The following is a 15,306-nucleotide window of genomic DNA, read 5'->3' on the forward strand; positions in this document are numbered from 1 at the left end:
CGGTTACTGCAGTGCCCCTGACTTCTCTCATCTCACCCTACACTGTGGTTAATTCTTCATAGCACCCTTCACATGGCAAGGTAACATATAAATTAGAGCATGTTTCTTTCTGCCCCAAACCTTCCATGGCTTTCTCCTCTGACTTCGAAGACAAGTCATCACCATGGCCTCTGAGCCTGCTCAGCTTTCCTCCTCCCCGGCACGATTTTCTGACATCTTCCTCTGCACTCACCATGCTCCGTCCATACTGACCTGTCTGCTAGTCCACGAACACCCAGAGCATGAGATATTTGGAGAACTCGAGGCACTCTGATTCCTCCAGCTACTTTACTTCCAGCATCACCTCCTAACTTTATTTAGGCTTCTTCTCAAATGTCACCTCCTTAGAAAGGCCCTTTGTGACAATCGTATATAAAAATAGCAAGCTCCTTAAATTCTGCCTATTGTCACTTGCTTCTTTATTGTAGCCCACCACACTCTCAGGTCCATCAGGAGAAGAATTGTGGTTCTTGGCTGTGTTCCCAATCTCTAGAGCAGTGCCTCGCAGGTAGTAGGCAATTCAGTACATATTTGCTGGATAACTGAATAAAATAAGTCATGCTACCTGTGCCACCTACTTTCTTATCAGTACTTTCAACTCACCTCATTGCTAGGGTATCCCTTTAAACTTAGACATTTCACCCAATAATTAGAAAGTCATGGCAACAAGGCACCTAGAATCACAAGGACATTTTCCTTTTATTTATTTATTTATTTATTTATTTATTTATTTATTTATTTTGTATTTTTCTGAAGTTGGAAACGAGGAGGCAGTCAAACAGACTCCCGCATGCGCCCGACTGGGATCCACCCAGCACACCCACCAGGGGGTGATGCTCTACCCATCTGGGGCATCGCTCTGTTACAACCAGAGTCATTCTAGCGCCTGAGGCAGAGGCTATAGAGCCATCCCCAGCGCCCGGGATCATCATAAGGACTGAAATAATATATTAATGTATGAGAAGTAGATGCTTTCCCAGGAGCCCACTCTGCTCAGTGCTCTGGCGGACAATATAAAGCCTTTGGTCTTTTCAAGGGAATGTCTTTCCCCAAGACTCCTAGTCCCTTGGCAGGCTGTGGTATTAATTTTGTTTGAATAAAGTCCCAGGATTTAGGAACGCTGAATTCTATTCCCAGCTCGGTTAATGACTAACATTGCGACATTAGCCACGTGGTCCCGCCCTCTGGGCTTCAGATTTCTCACCTGTAAAACTAAGGCAGTTATACCGACATTGCTTCCCAGGGACGCTATAAGAAACAGTAAATGGCAATAATCACTACAGGATGATTTCCATCTTTATTGGGTATTAATTAAGCGCTATCATGTGCAGAACTGTATTCCTTCTATAAGAAGCAGAAGGGATAGATAACAAAGAACATATCAGAAAGTGTATTCTGCCCAAAGGAATACCTCTTATAAAATATAAGAAGCAAGTGAGAGCATTATGTCCCCCCCCCAAAAAAAAAATTGCCCTTTATATGGTTACAGTTTTCAGTCATCTTTCTCTTTACCCAGAAGTTTACTCTTTCAGCTGTAAAATGATAGGAGAAAGAGGCTAGGGTGGCATCATTCCACAGAATTCCAGATCCTTGACAGACCCCAGCAGTTCCCTGCCTCTGGCTTAGCATTTCGCTTTACAGATAAAATCATTGACAGCCAGAGACATTTGAGAGCTTTCTTAATTCACCAGGCAGGATCTCTAATCTCATAATCCCCAGTTCACCGTGCTGGCTGATACAAGAGGCTGCTCTTCATTGTCCGAAAGAATAGCGTGGTGGCCAGGTTCCACTGCAGGCAGCATGAATGGCCAACTCTTTGGTGAGGAGCCCAGTAATTTAAGGCTATTAACTTACAGGCAGTTTTGGCCCTACGATGAATTCTCACAGAAGATGATGAAATAGAAATTCACATCTTTTTGAATCCCTTACCGTTTTTTATCTAAAAATTCTTCTAGGCTCTTTATCTACTATTTTTAGTTCACCCTGGTGATAAGCATACAGGAGAGGTAGTGTCATACTTATTTAGTAAATAATAATGTTTTATACTTATTTAATAGCTGAATATCTGAGATCTTATGTGAATTGCCTATAATGATACACATATTAAGTAATAAAATTGAGACTTGAATCCAGATTTATCTAGTTCCCAAATCCTTTATTTACCACTACACAATATAGGGGGAAATTTGTGCTTCACTAGAAATCTATGCAGTAACTATAGCAAAGGCCAGCAAACTTTTTCTTAAAGGGCCCAATAGTAACTATGTTAAGATTACAGAACATAAGATTGCATCCATTCACGTTGTGATTTAGCATGATAAGCAATATATAAACAAATGGGCACAGTTCTGTTCCAATAAAACTTGATTTATAAAAACAGATGACGTACCCTCAGTTATAGTATCATCTAGACTAGAGTTCATCTTTGAGTTATCTGATTCTGACTCTATGGGAGCTGTCCTACAACCTGCACTGTTAATTTTAGATAACTGATAATGATGAAAAATAGTTCGTGTCCATAGACAAGTAAATTCTGTTTGGCGGGGGTTCAATTGACTTTCCTTTTACACTGAAGCCAGTTTTATCCTCTATGTGCACATTCATTTCAGTAGTTTCGACTAATACCTATTTTTGGATTCTCCTTTGAACTGGTTTGACATCTTCTGGTCTCATTATTTCAGTAATGAATTAAATAAAACCTTTATCATGTGTTCAATGTATACCTATCTGAGAGTCATTATATTATCTTTTTTTGAAAAGTTGTCCTTTAACAACACCATAGCAATAAAAAGCATTAGCATATTCTCTGCCCTACATCAAATCTTGTAAAAATGTTGTTGTTTTTTATCCCTTGTGAGCTTGAGGAGAAATAAGAACACACATGTGTGTGAGTCTCTGCACAGACTCAGGGATTCTCTGTGCCTGATATCCTCCATTGGTTTCAAGGTATCATTACTTTCTTTTCTTAGGCAACATGAGGGTTGCTTCCTATCAGTCATGTCAGTGCATGCCATAACAGAGAATATCAACACAATTGATTTATTTTTTATAACACAAAGTTGATAGGAAGAAAGAAAGTTGCCAAAGTGATAAAGTGGTGTCCTTCCCGTATTTGAATGAAGTGTTCTCCATTCTATGTTTAGCTGGTGCGCTGAAGACAAAACACATTGATTCCAGAAATAATCATATTTCCTCACATTTCCCATCCACCTCTCCCTCTCTCCGCTCCCACCTATCACTTAGTAATGAACTCGTAAGGGCTGGCAATTAACAGCTATTTATTGGCAAGTCTTAAAGAGTCTTAAGGTTGGAAAGAACCTTTAAAGGTCACCTCTGTCAAGATCAAAAAAATCCCAACCCAACAAACAAACAAATGAAAAACAATAGTAATATCACAACAATTATAAGAGCTAACATCTATTCCTCACTTGTTTGTACCAGGCACTTTAAAAACTGCTTTACATGTAGAATTCCCAGGACAAAACACCTATTGTCTTGACATAATTGTTAATGACCTTCATTTCAATCTCAAAAGTACCTCAAAAAGGATGATAAGTTCTATAATTATTCCATTTATGTCAGGCATTTGATTTCGTCTTCACACAATTTTATAAGGTATGATGGTGATAAACACACAGAAGTAACACGCCTAAGTGCTAAACTAGTGAGTGGAGAGGTTGTGACTTCAACCTGGGAAACCTGAACGTGCATTAACTACAACGCTGGCTTTCCACTTGCACACCCATCACATCTGAAACAGCACAGCCAAATGGCTATCCACTAAGAGTGAGCCTATGAAGGGAACCCTTTCCATCTTTGGATAATGCTGTAGAAAATTATCTGGCTTATTAGGCTGAAAATTGTTATCCCGTAATTTAAGAGACCTGAATTTAAAAAACTAGATCCAAATTGTAAAAGTCCTTTTTATTCCATGTGAAAGGACAATCATGAACTTTTTTTTTACTCTCTCACAGCTGTTTAGATTCTTACATTTGGTTGTACTCTTGAAAGCAAACTTTACAGAGAGCGTGAATGAACAGTTATTTAATAGCATGACTGATGTGTTAAGGGTTGCTGAATTTTCTGTCTTAATTAATAGACAGGCATCATTTGTTAGAATAGTAGGTAGTCAGAAATTGTCTCTTGAACTTGACCAGCAAGCAGAAGTTCTGATGATCCTCGTGATATTTTTAAAATGTGTATTTTCTCCCCTTTTCAGAGTTTTGCATGGCAGTCCTGTCAGATTCATCATATCAGACAATATGTTTTAAAGATACTTTTGTTTTATAAGGTTTAGCCAACAACAGAAAACCATGAAGTTGAGATTCACCCAACAGAAGATTCACATATAAACATGTGTGGGAAAAGGGAAAATTCACGGGCCAAAACGAAGAAAATTTCTTGGAAATATCTGAATTAGCTGTAGTTTTTTTTGCTAAAGGAAATATGTTTAAGCTAAAGGAAATATGAGTGAGGAGAGCCAAATCCTCACTTTCAAAAACATTTCCCAAATCTATTTTCCTTTCTTCCTTCCTGGGGTTTGTAATCAGATTATCCAGCTCCAACATAGCCAAGACATCCGCCTGCGTATATTTACTTTTATGAGTATTACATTAAATTCATTGTTTTTTTATTTAAAGATGGGAGAATTTTAATTTGACAACTTTAGAACACTCTTAAAAAGAACAGCTTTGGAGTTCAGTGTAGCAGGGAAGCTTCTAAACGTCATGTTCCATTTGCCTGTGGCAACATTTGACCTCTTCACTCAAGTCAGCCATTTAAATGTCTACTTTATTCCCCCCCATAGCCTCAGAAACAAATCAACAATAACTTATAAATAGGAATCTTTATAGTTTAAATATCACAGTCTCTTATTTGGTTATTGAAACATTTTAATTACATTTATTTCAAAAATCCATGTTTTCAATTAGAGAGAAAGTGTGTTGTGAAGTTCAAAAATGATTCACGTTGGAGAAAGTGATATGTTTCAGAATGCTTCCTAGAGATTTTGTGGGACTTGAAACAATAACTACTTCCATTTTAGGGTAAACGTCTTAGTCTATCTGGGCGGCTCTTACAGAATATTGAATATACTAGGTGGCTTACAAGCAACAGAACTATATTTTTCACAGTTTTGAAGTTCAAGATCAAAGTGTAAGAAAATTTGGTGTCTGATGAGGGCCTGATCTCTGGTTCATAGACTGACATATTCTCACTGTGTCCTCATATGGAGAAGGTAAGAACTTTGATCTCTTCTGGCCCTTAAAATGGCACTGAGACCATTCACAAGGATTCTATCCCCTTGACCTAATCATCCATTAAGGCCCCACTCCAAATACCATCATGTTGGGGGTTCAATATATGAATTTAGGGGGACAAAAATATTCAAGCTAGTGTGGAAGTTACTTGCTTCTATACATTTTCAATATTAGTGCCACCTCTTTGAACAACTCCAGGGAGCACTATTCATATGGTATTATCTATATTCCAGTGATGCATTATAACAGGGGTCAGGAACCTATCTATGGCTTGCAAGAGAGATGTGGCTCTTTTGATGGCTGCATCTGGTTCGCAGACAAATCTTTAATAAAAAAATAATAACGTTAAAAATATAAAACATTCTCATGTATTACAATCCATTCATTTCCTACCACTCGTTTTCATGGTTGCGGGTGGCTAGAGCCAATCACAGTTGTCCTCCGGGACAACACCAAATTTTTATTGGATAATGCATAGCATACACGGGTCGTTGTATGGCTCTCATGGAATTACATTTTAAAATATGTGGCGTTCATGGCTCTCTCAGCCAGAAAGGTTCCCGACCCCTGCATTATAAGGTTGCCCTCTTTGACTTAGCAACTTTATGTAAAATTCTGATGACCTTCGATCAAAATTGCCAAGGTCATTAGAGAAGAAGAACATGCGGTAAAATTATTAAAAGGATCAATTGCTAGGAAATAAAAGTTAGAGAACAATGATTAAGTCCATAATTTGATGTAACTGGAAAACAAATTTTTCAATTTGTTTGGATCCTAAAGTTGAGTCATCTTGGCAAAAAAATATTTTTAATACAGCAAAATTTAATAAAATCCTTGATGTTAAATAATCAAATTGCTTCTAAAACCTAAGGAAAAACATACCACTGCCTTCGTTTAAAAAGCTAATAAATTCTGGCATTGTTCTATTTTTTAGAAGTTAATTATTTTCTTGTTCATCAGTCTACTTAGCCTTATAGAACTGAGCTCATATTGAAAACATACTACTTCATGGTTTCAAGTCATTGCTGAACAAGTCAATTTCCCTTTTAAATCCTGAAAGGCTCCATGATTACACAGGATTTAAAATGACTGACATTTCTAGCCCAGTGACTGGTGCTGTCTACCAGATACGTGGCAGACATGTCTGAAGTTAGGATGGGATGACTACTCTAAAGCCAGTGTGTACCAGAACAGTGAAATATGCAGTAATGCAATTAGAGATGTCAAAAGTATATGTAAAACCCAGTCCTTATCTAGTGCCAATTAAAATACAATGATCTAACCAAAAGCCCATAACAAATTGATCTCACCATATTGAAATAAATAAATTGAACAGAACTTGGTCCTGAAATAGATGTCTATTTTAGCATAGAAGTATGCTCACAACCACTCCTGGGATAATAGGTGTTAAAAGAAATGTTACAAAAAAAAAAAAAAAGAAAGAAAGAAAGAAATGTTACCAAGGAATAGAACTTCAGATGATCTCAGGATAGGAGGAACAGAGTATAATAAACACAATGAGAAGCTGACAAGCTTTATGAATGAAAGGCAAAAAAAATAAAAATAAAAAACTAACACTGAATGAGATGCTAAGACTGATGCCTCATAAGAATAGGTTGAGGAGTGATGTCACGGAAATGGCGCCGTGAGCAGTGAGTCCGACAGCTCTCCCCTAAATCACAACAAATTTATCAACTAGAAACAGAAAAATTTATCCTCGGAGCATTCCGGAGTTCCACACAAACTGATAGCGAAAGGACTGTTATCACTTGAATCTGAGAGACGAGGGTGTGGAGGAATCGACCACAGGGACGTTCTTTCAAACCGCAAGGAAGTGCGCCTGTGGTGAGTCAGCCCATATACTTGGGAACCACGAGCCACCGCGAGCGGCCGACCGCGAGCCGCCGCGAGCAGCCGCGCGCGCCCAGTCCGGTTGAGCACCGCTGACGTTCCCAGCGGCCCGCACACTGCGAGTGGGGGTCGCTGGCCACCGGTGCCCGGAGCGCCCCATTCGCACGCGTGCCTTGGGCATTCCACGCGCCCAGGGCGCCCTGCTGGCCTGCACACCCAGGGGGCTCCATTATCCTGCGCCTGGTGCGGTCCAGCCGCCAGCAGCCGGGCGAGCGGGAGAGGCTTGGGAGATTCTCTCCGTGGGCGGGGCACCTCACGCAGCCATTGAAGCTAACAATCAAGCGTTGGGGGAGGGGCGTGCACAGGCAGCCTAAAATACCTTCGGAAGCACAGCTGCGACCCAATCACTGAAATTAGCTTAACCCATGAAATCTGCGCACCCTCGGTTCTAATTGATAAGATCTCTCTCAATTCAGCGTTCCAAGACAAGAGGCGTGATATTTTTTAGTGCCTCTCGCTAAAGGGGCGGGGGCAACTTCTGATTAATAGAGCCTCCATATTTAGGGATAAACGCTAACAAGAAGGACTTGGCAGATAATAAGGTCTATACTACACTAGTCGTAAGCAGAGACTAGTGCCTCTTCTTCCCTGCAAAAACAGGCTACAAAGTGTGGAAAGCCTGGGTTGAGAGGTCCAACTAAATGATAGGCGCTGAACAGTCACCTTGACAACAATTGACTCCCACCCCCGCCTGATTACACTGGAGGCCCTGACTGTCAGAGCCTTTCCCAAAGCCTTGCACTGAGTGGGGATAGAGTGGGGATTTCCCAGCTCTTTGAGCCTCTTACTCCCCAGGCAGAAGCAGTTGCAGCCTTATAGCTGGATCACCAGGCTGCTAATTCAGAAAGGGGGGACTAGGAGAGAGAATCCAGGAAAGCAAACTCTCTCATCGTTGGACCCTGCAAACGCCAACAAGCCTTTACTTCCAGCAAGACTAAAGCCAATTATATGACATTGCCATAGAATCCCATCAACTGCAAATCCCTACCTAAGAGTGACACAGGGGCAGAGCCTGGGGTACAGAGTCACCGACCAGGAAGAGGGAGAGAAAAGAAAAAGGAAGAAGTTAACCTCTCAAAATCAAGAAAAACCCACAGACTTTACAACTTGATCCACTAATTTTTTTTTGTTGTTGTTGTTTGTTTCTTCTATCTTTTTGCCTTTATTTCCTCCACCTCGGTCCTTCTATTCTCTGCCCATCTTATGCTTCCCCTGTCTTGAACTACACTACCCATGAGTGTTGCATTTTATTTTTCTTCTTCATCCTCACCCTCCTTTAAGGTTATACTCCAAAACACTTAACTCTCACTCTCTCCTCTTTTGTTTTTGTTTTTTTTTTGTCTTGCTTTATTTTGTTTTTTTCTCTTCCTATTTTATTTCTTCCTTCGTTTTTCTCTTTTTCTTATTTTTTCCTTTCTATTCGTTTTTTCTTTTCTCATTTTACTTTCCTCCCATATAATCCTCAATCACGAACAAATTAGTTAATTTGGGACTCAAGGCTTTTTTTTGGCTTTATTTCTCTTTTTTGCTTTTGTTTTTATTTTTTTTTCTTGTTTGTTTATTTTTGTGGCATTTTGGGTCCTCCCAACCCAAGGTCTCCATTGTATTTAGTCTTCGCTCCACTTAATACAACAGATTTTTACTTATTATTTTTATTTTTTCTTCTTTATTATTCTTTTTTGGTCCTTTTTTCTGGTTCCCTCTTATCCCTCTCATTATATCTCTTAGTTGACCATCACTTACAAGCAAATCATCTTATGCTTGTCTAAGATTTTCTTCCCTTTTTTTTTTTTTTTTTATTGCATTTAGTAGGTCCCTACTCCCTTTTTTTTGCCCCTTGAACTCTTCACCCCAAATCAGGCCCTCCATTATAGGCACGATATTTCCCTGAGGAGGGGAGAGGAGGGAAAGAGAAGAGAGAAAAAAAAAGGGAAATAATAAATTATTACTGTTTTTTTTTTTGTGGGGTGTTTTACCTTTTTTTTTTTTTTTTTTTTACTTTTTACTCTTTATTAATTCTAATTAGTGCTATCAATAAGACCACCCTCAGATGCCGATAAGAAAGAGGAAATCGAATATTATGGATACAAAAGAAAGAGAGGTAACACAAATAGATGTGGAAAAATCTATGGAGAAAAGACTTAACATATTGGAAGCCTTGGAGCTAAATGACAGAGAATTTAAAATAGAAATCTTAAAAATACTCAGAGATATACAAGAAAACACAGAAAGGCAATATAGGGAGATCAGAAAACAACTCAATGAACACAAAGAATATATTACCAAGGAAATTGAAACTATAAAAACAAATCAAACAGAAATGAAAAACTCAATTCACGAGCTGAAAAACGAGGTAACAAGCTTAGCTAACAGAACAGCCCAGATTGAAGATAGGATTAGTGAAATAGAAGACAAACAACTTGAGGCACAACAGAGAGAAGAAGAAAGAGACTCAAAAATAATAAAAAACGAGAAAGCCCTACAGGAATTGTCTGACTCCATCAGAAAGAATAACATAAGAATAATAGGTATATCAGAGGGAGAAGAGAAAGAAAATGGAATGGAGAATATACTCAAACAAATAATAGACGAGAACTTCCCAAGCCTGTGGAAGGCACTAAAGCCTCAAATTCAAGAAGCAAACAGAACACCAAGTTTTCTTAACCCCAACAAACCCACTCCAAGGCACATCATAATAAAGATGACACAAACCAATGACAAAGAAAAAATTCTCAAGGCAGCCAGGGAAAAGAAGAGTACAACATATAAAGGAAGGCCTATTAGATTATCATCAGATTTCTCAGCAGAAACTCTACAAGCTAGAAGAGAGTGGACCCCAATATTTAAAGCCCTGAAAGAGAGGAACTTTCAGCCAAGAATACTATACCCATCAAAGCTATCCTTCAAGTATGAAGGAGATATAAAAACATTCACAAATACAGAAAAGATGAGAGAATTTATCAACAGAAAGCCCCCACTCCAGGAAATACTAAAGGGGGTTTTCCAACCAGATTCAAAGAACAAAAGAAAACAACACCACAAGTAACAGCTCCACCAAGAACACAATAAAACCAAACTTAAACTGTGACAACAAAGGAAAAAAAGGGGGGAGAGGATGGAGATTAACAGTAGCAAAGGATGATGAAGTGCAGAAATACTTATAAGATAGGGTACTACAATGAATATGGTAGGTACCCTTTTCATTACTTAATGGTAACCACCCTTAAAAAAACCACCACAAAAACACTTGACTTAAAAAAGGTAGCAACAGAGGAAAGAGGTATGGAACACAAACAAACAAAAACAAATGATAGAAAAACAAAAGAGAAGAATCAAACTAGATACAAAACTAACAGAAAGCAATTTATAAAATGGCAGTAGGGAACCCACAAGTGTCAATAATTACAATAAATGTAAATGGATTAAACTTACCAATAAAAAGACACAGAGTAGCAGAATGGATTAAAAAAGAAAATCCAACTATATGCTGCCTACAAGAAACACATCTAAGCAACAAGGATAAAAACAAATTCAAAGTGAAAGGCTGGAAAACAATACTCCAAGCAAACAACACCCAAAAAAAAGCAGGCGTAGCAATACTCATATCTAATAATGCTGACTACAAGACAGAAAAAGTACTCAGAGACAAAAATGGTCATTTCATAATGATTAAGGGGAAGTTGAATGAAGAAGACATAACAATCCTTAATATATATGCACCAAACCAAGGAGCACCAAAATATATAAGACAGCTACTTATTGACCTTAAAACAAAAACTAACAAAAATACAATCATACTTGGAGACCTCAATACACCGCTGACGGCTCTAGATCGGTCATCCAAACAGAGAATCAATAAAGATATAGTGGCCTTAAATGAAATACTAGAACACCTGGATATGATAGACATCTACAGGACACTTCATCCCAAAGCGACAGAGTATACATTTTTCTCTAGTGTACATGGAACATTCTCAAGAATTGACCATATGTTGGGCCACAAAGACAATATCAGCAAATTTAGAAAAATTGAAATTGTACCAAGCATATTTTCTGATCATAAAGCCTTGAAACTAGAATTCAACTGCAAAAAAGAGGGGGAAAAACCCACAAAAATGTGGAAACTAAACAACATACTTCTAAAAAATGAATGGGTCAAAGAAGAAATAAGTGCAGAAATCAAAAGATATATACAGACAAATGAAAATGAAAATACGACATATCAGAATCTCTGGGATGCAGCAAAAGCAGTAATAAGAGGAAAGTTCATATCACTTCAGGCCGATATGAACAAACAAGAGAGAGCCGAAGTAAACCACTTAACTTCACACCTTAAGGAACTAGAAAAAGAAGAACAAAGACAACCCAAAACCAGCCGAAGAAAGGAGATAATAAAAATCAGAGCAGAAATAAATGAAATAGAGAACAGAAAAACTATAGAAAAAATCAATAAAACAAGGAGCTGGTTCTTTGAAAAGATCAACAAAATTGACAAACCCTTGGCAAGACTCACCAAGGAAAACAGGCACAGGACTCAAATAAATAAAATCCAAAATGAAAGAGGAGAGATCACCACAGACATCATAGATATACAAAGAATTATTGTAGAATACTATGAAAAATTATATGCCACCAAATACAACAATCTAGAAGAAATGGAAAAATTCCTAGAACAATACAACCTTCCTAGACTGAGTCATGAAGAAGCAGAAAGCCTAAACAGACCAATCAGCAGGGAGGAAATAGAAAAAACGATTAAAAATCTCCCCAAAAATAAAAGTCCAGGCCCAGACGGTTATACTAGTGAATTCTATCAAACATTCAAAGAAGACTTGGTTCCTATTCTACTCAATGTCTTCCAAAAAATTGAAGAAGAAGCAATACTTCCAAACACATTTTATGAGGCCAACATAACCCTCATACCAAAACCTGGCAAGGATGGCACAAAGAAAGAAAACTACAGACCAATATCTTTAATGAATACAGATGCTAAAATACTAAACAAAATACTGGCAAACCGAATACAACAACATATTAAAAAAATAATACATCATGATCAAGTGGGATTCATCCCAGAATCTCAAGGATGGTTCAACATACGCAAAACGGTTAACGTAATACATCATATCAACAAAACAAAGAACAAAAACCACATGATCTTATCAATAGATGCAGAAAAGGTTTTTGATAAAATACAACACAATTTTATGTTTAAGACTCTCAACAAAATGGGTATAGAAGGAAAATATCTCAACATGATAAAGGCCATATATGATAAACCATCAGCCAACATCCTATTAAACGGCATAAAACTGAGGACTTTCTACCTTAAATCAGGAACAAGACAGGGTTGTCCACTCTCTCCACTCTTATTCAACGTGGTGCTAGAAGTTCTGGCCAGAGCAATCAGACAAGACAAAGAAATAAAAGGCATCCATATCGGAAAAGAAGAAGTAAAGCTATCACTTTTTGCTGATGATATGATCCTATACATCGAAAACCCGAAGGACTCCACAAAAAGATTATTAGAAACAATAAACCAATACAGTAAGGTCGCAGGATACAAAATTAACATACAAAAGTCCATAGCCTTTCTATATGCCAACAATGAAATATTAGAAAACAAACTCAAAAAAATAATCCCCTTCACGATTGCAACAAAAAAAAATAAAATACCTAGGAATAAACATAACAAAGAACGTAAAGGACCTATATAATGAAAATTACAAAGCATTGTTAAGGGAAATCGAAAAAGATACAATGAGATGGAAAAATATTCCTTGTTCTTGGATAGGAAGAATAAATATAATCAAAATGGCCATATTACCCAAAGCAATATACAAATTTAATGCAATTCCCATCAAAATCCCTATGAGATTTTTTAAAGAAATGGAACAAAAAATCATCAGATTTATATGGAACTATAAAAAACCCCGAATAGCCAAAACAATCCTAAGGAAAAAGAATGAAGCTGGGGCATTACAATACCTGACTTTAAACTCTATTATAGGGCCACGATAATCAAAACAGCATGGTATTGGCAAAAAAATAGACACTCAGACCAATGGAACAGAATAGAAAGCCCAGAAATAAAACCACATATATATGGTCAAATAATCTTTGATAAAGGGGCCAACAACACACAATGGAGAAAAGAAAGCCTCTTCAACAAATGGTGTTGGGAAAACTGGAAAGCCACATGCAAAAGAATGAAACTCGACTACAGCCTGTCCCCGTGTACTAAAATTAATTCAAAATGGATCAAAGACCTAAATATAAGACCTGAAACAATAAAGTACATAGAAGAAGACATAGGTACTAAAATCATGGACCTGGGTTTTAAAGAACATTTTATGAACTTGACTCCAATGGCAAGAGAAGTGAAGGCAAAGATAAATGAATGGGACTACATCAGAATTAAAAGTTTTTGCTCAGCAAGAGAAACTGATATCAAAATAAACAGACAGCCAACTATATGGGAACTGATATTTTCAAACGACAGCTCAGATAAGGGCCTAATATCCAAAATTTACAAAGAACTCATAAAACTCAACAACAAACAAACAAGCAATCCAATAAAAAAATGGGAAGAGGACATGAACAGACACTTCTCCCAGGAAGAGATACAAATGGCCAACAGATATATGAAAAGATGCTCAGCTTCATTAGTTATTAGAGAAATGCAAATCAAAACTACAATGAGATACCACCTCACTCCTGTTAGATTAGCTATTATCAACAAGACGGGTAATAGCAAATGTTGGAGAGGCTGTGGAGAAAAAGGAACCCTCATTCACTGTTGGTGGGACTGTAAAGTAGTACAACCATTATGGAGGAAAGTATGGTGGTTCCTCAAAAAACTACAAATAGAACTACCTTATGACCCAGCAATCCCTCTACTGGGTATATACCCCAAAACCTCAGAAACATTGATACGTAAAGACACATGTAGCCCCATGTTCATTGCAGCACTGTTCCCTGTGGCCAAGACATGGAAACAACCAAAAAGCCCTTCAATAGAAGACTGGATAAAGAAGATGTGGCACATATACACTATGGAATACTACTCAGCCATAAGAAATGATGACATCAGATCATTTACAGCAAAATGGTGGGATCTTGATAACATTATAAGGAGTGAAATAAGTAAATCATAAAAAAACAAGAACTACATGATTCCATACATTGGTGGAACATAAAAATGAGACTAAGAGACATGGACAAGAGTGTGGTGGTTACCAAGGGTGGGGGAGGAGGGAGGACATGGGAGGGAGGGAGGGAGAGAGTTAGGGGGAGGGGGAGGGGTACAGAGAACTAGATGGAGGGTGACGGAGGACAATCTGACTTTGGGTGAGGGGTTTGCAACATAATTTGATGACAAAATAACCTAGACATGTTTTCTTTGAATATATGTACCCTGATTTATTAATGTCATCCCATTACCATTAATAAAAATTTATTAAAAAAAAAAAAAAAGAATAGGTTGAGCAGCTCTGAGAAAATATAGCATATAAAAAAACAAGAAAAAACTAAAAATATCCCCAGTGAAGGCCCAAGGAGAAAGAGGAAATAGATTGTTTTTCTTGCATGCCATTTATGCACTCTGCTGTCCCTAAGATCAGCATATACACTCACTATTATTCTATATTAACATAATTATGGATTACTTCAAGCATGTGTAATAGAAACACAAGATTAAAATGAATCCTCCTGCACCAAAACCCAGACATTATCAATTAATGGCCAAACTTGTTTGATTCTAATTCCCACCCATGCTCCACATTCCCTATTTTTTACTCAAATATCAAACATCATATAATCTTATCTTTAAAAATTGCTATATATCTCTAAAATATGAGAGTTCCTTTTTTAAAAAGAAGTCACATCATCATGATAAAATCTAAAAATGAATAATAGCCTTTTGGTATCATCAAATATGCAGACAGTACACATTTTTTGTTATTTCATAAATGTGAAAGGTCTTTTATGTTTCCATTTGTGTGAACAAGGATTTAATGTCCACATAATACAGATGTTTGATGTTTCTAAGATTCTTATTGTCTTTACCCTCTCACCCTCATCTATCTTTCTCTTTCTC

The sequence above is a fragment of the Saccopteryx bilineata genome, chromosome 10, assembly GCF_036850765.1.
Source record: "Saccopteryx bilineata isolate mSacBil1 chromosome 10, mSacBil1_pri_phased_curated, whole genome shotgun sequence".
Taxonomy (NCBI): Eukaryota; Metazoa; Chordata; class Mammalia; order Chiroptera; family Emballonuridae; genus Saccopteryx; species Saccopteryx bilineata.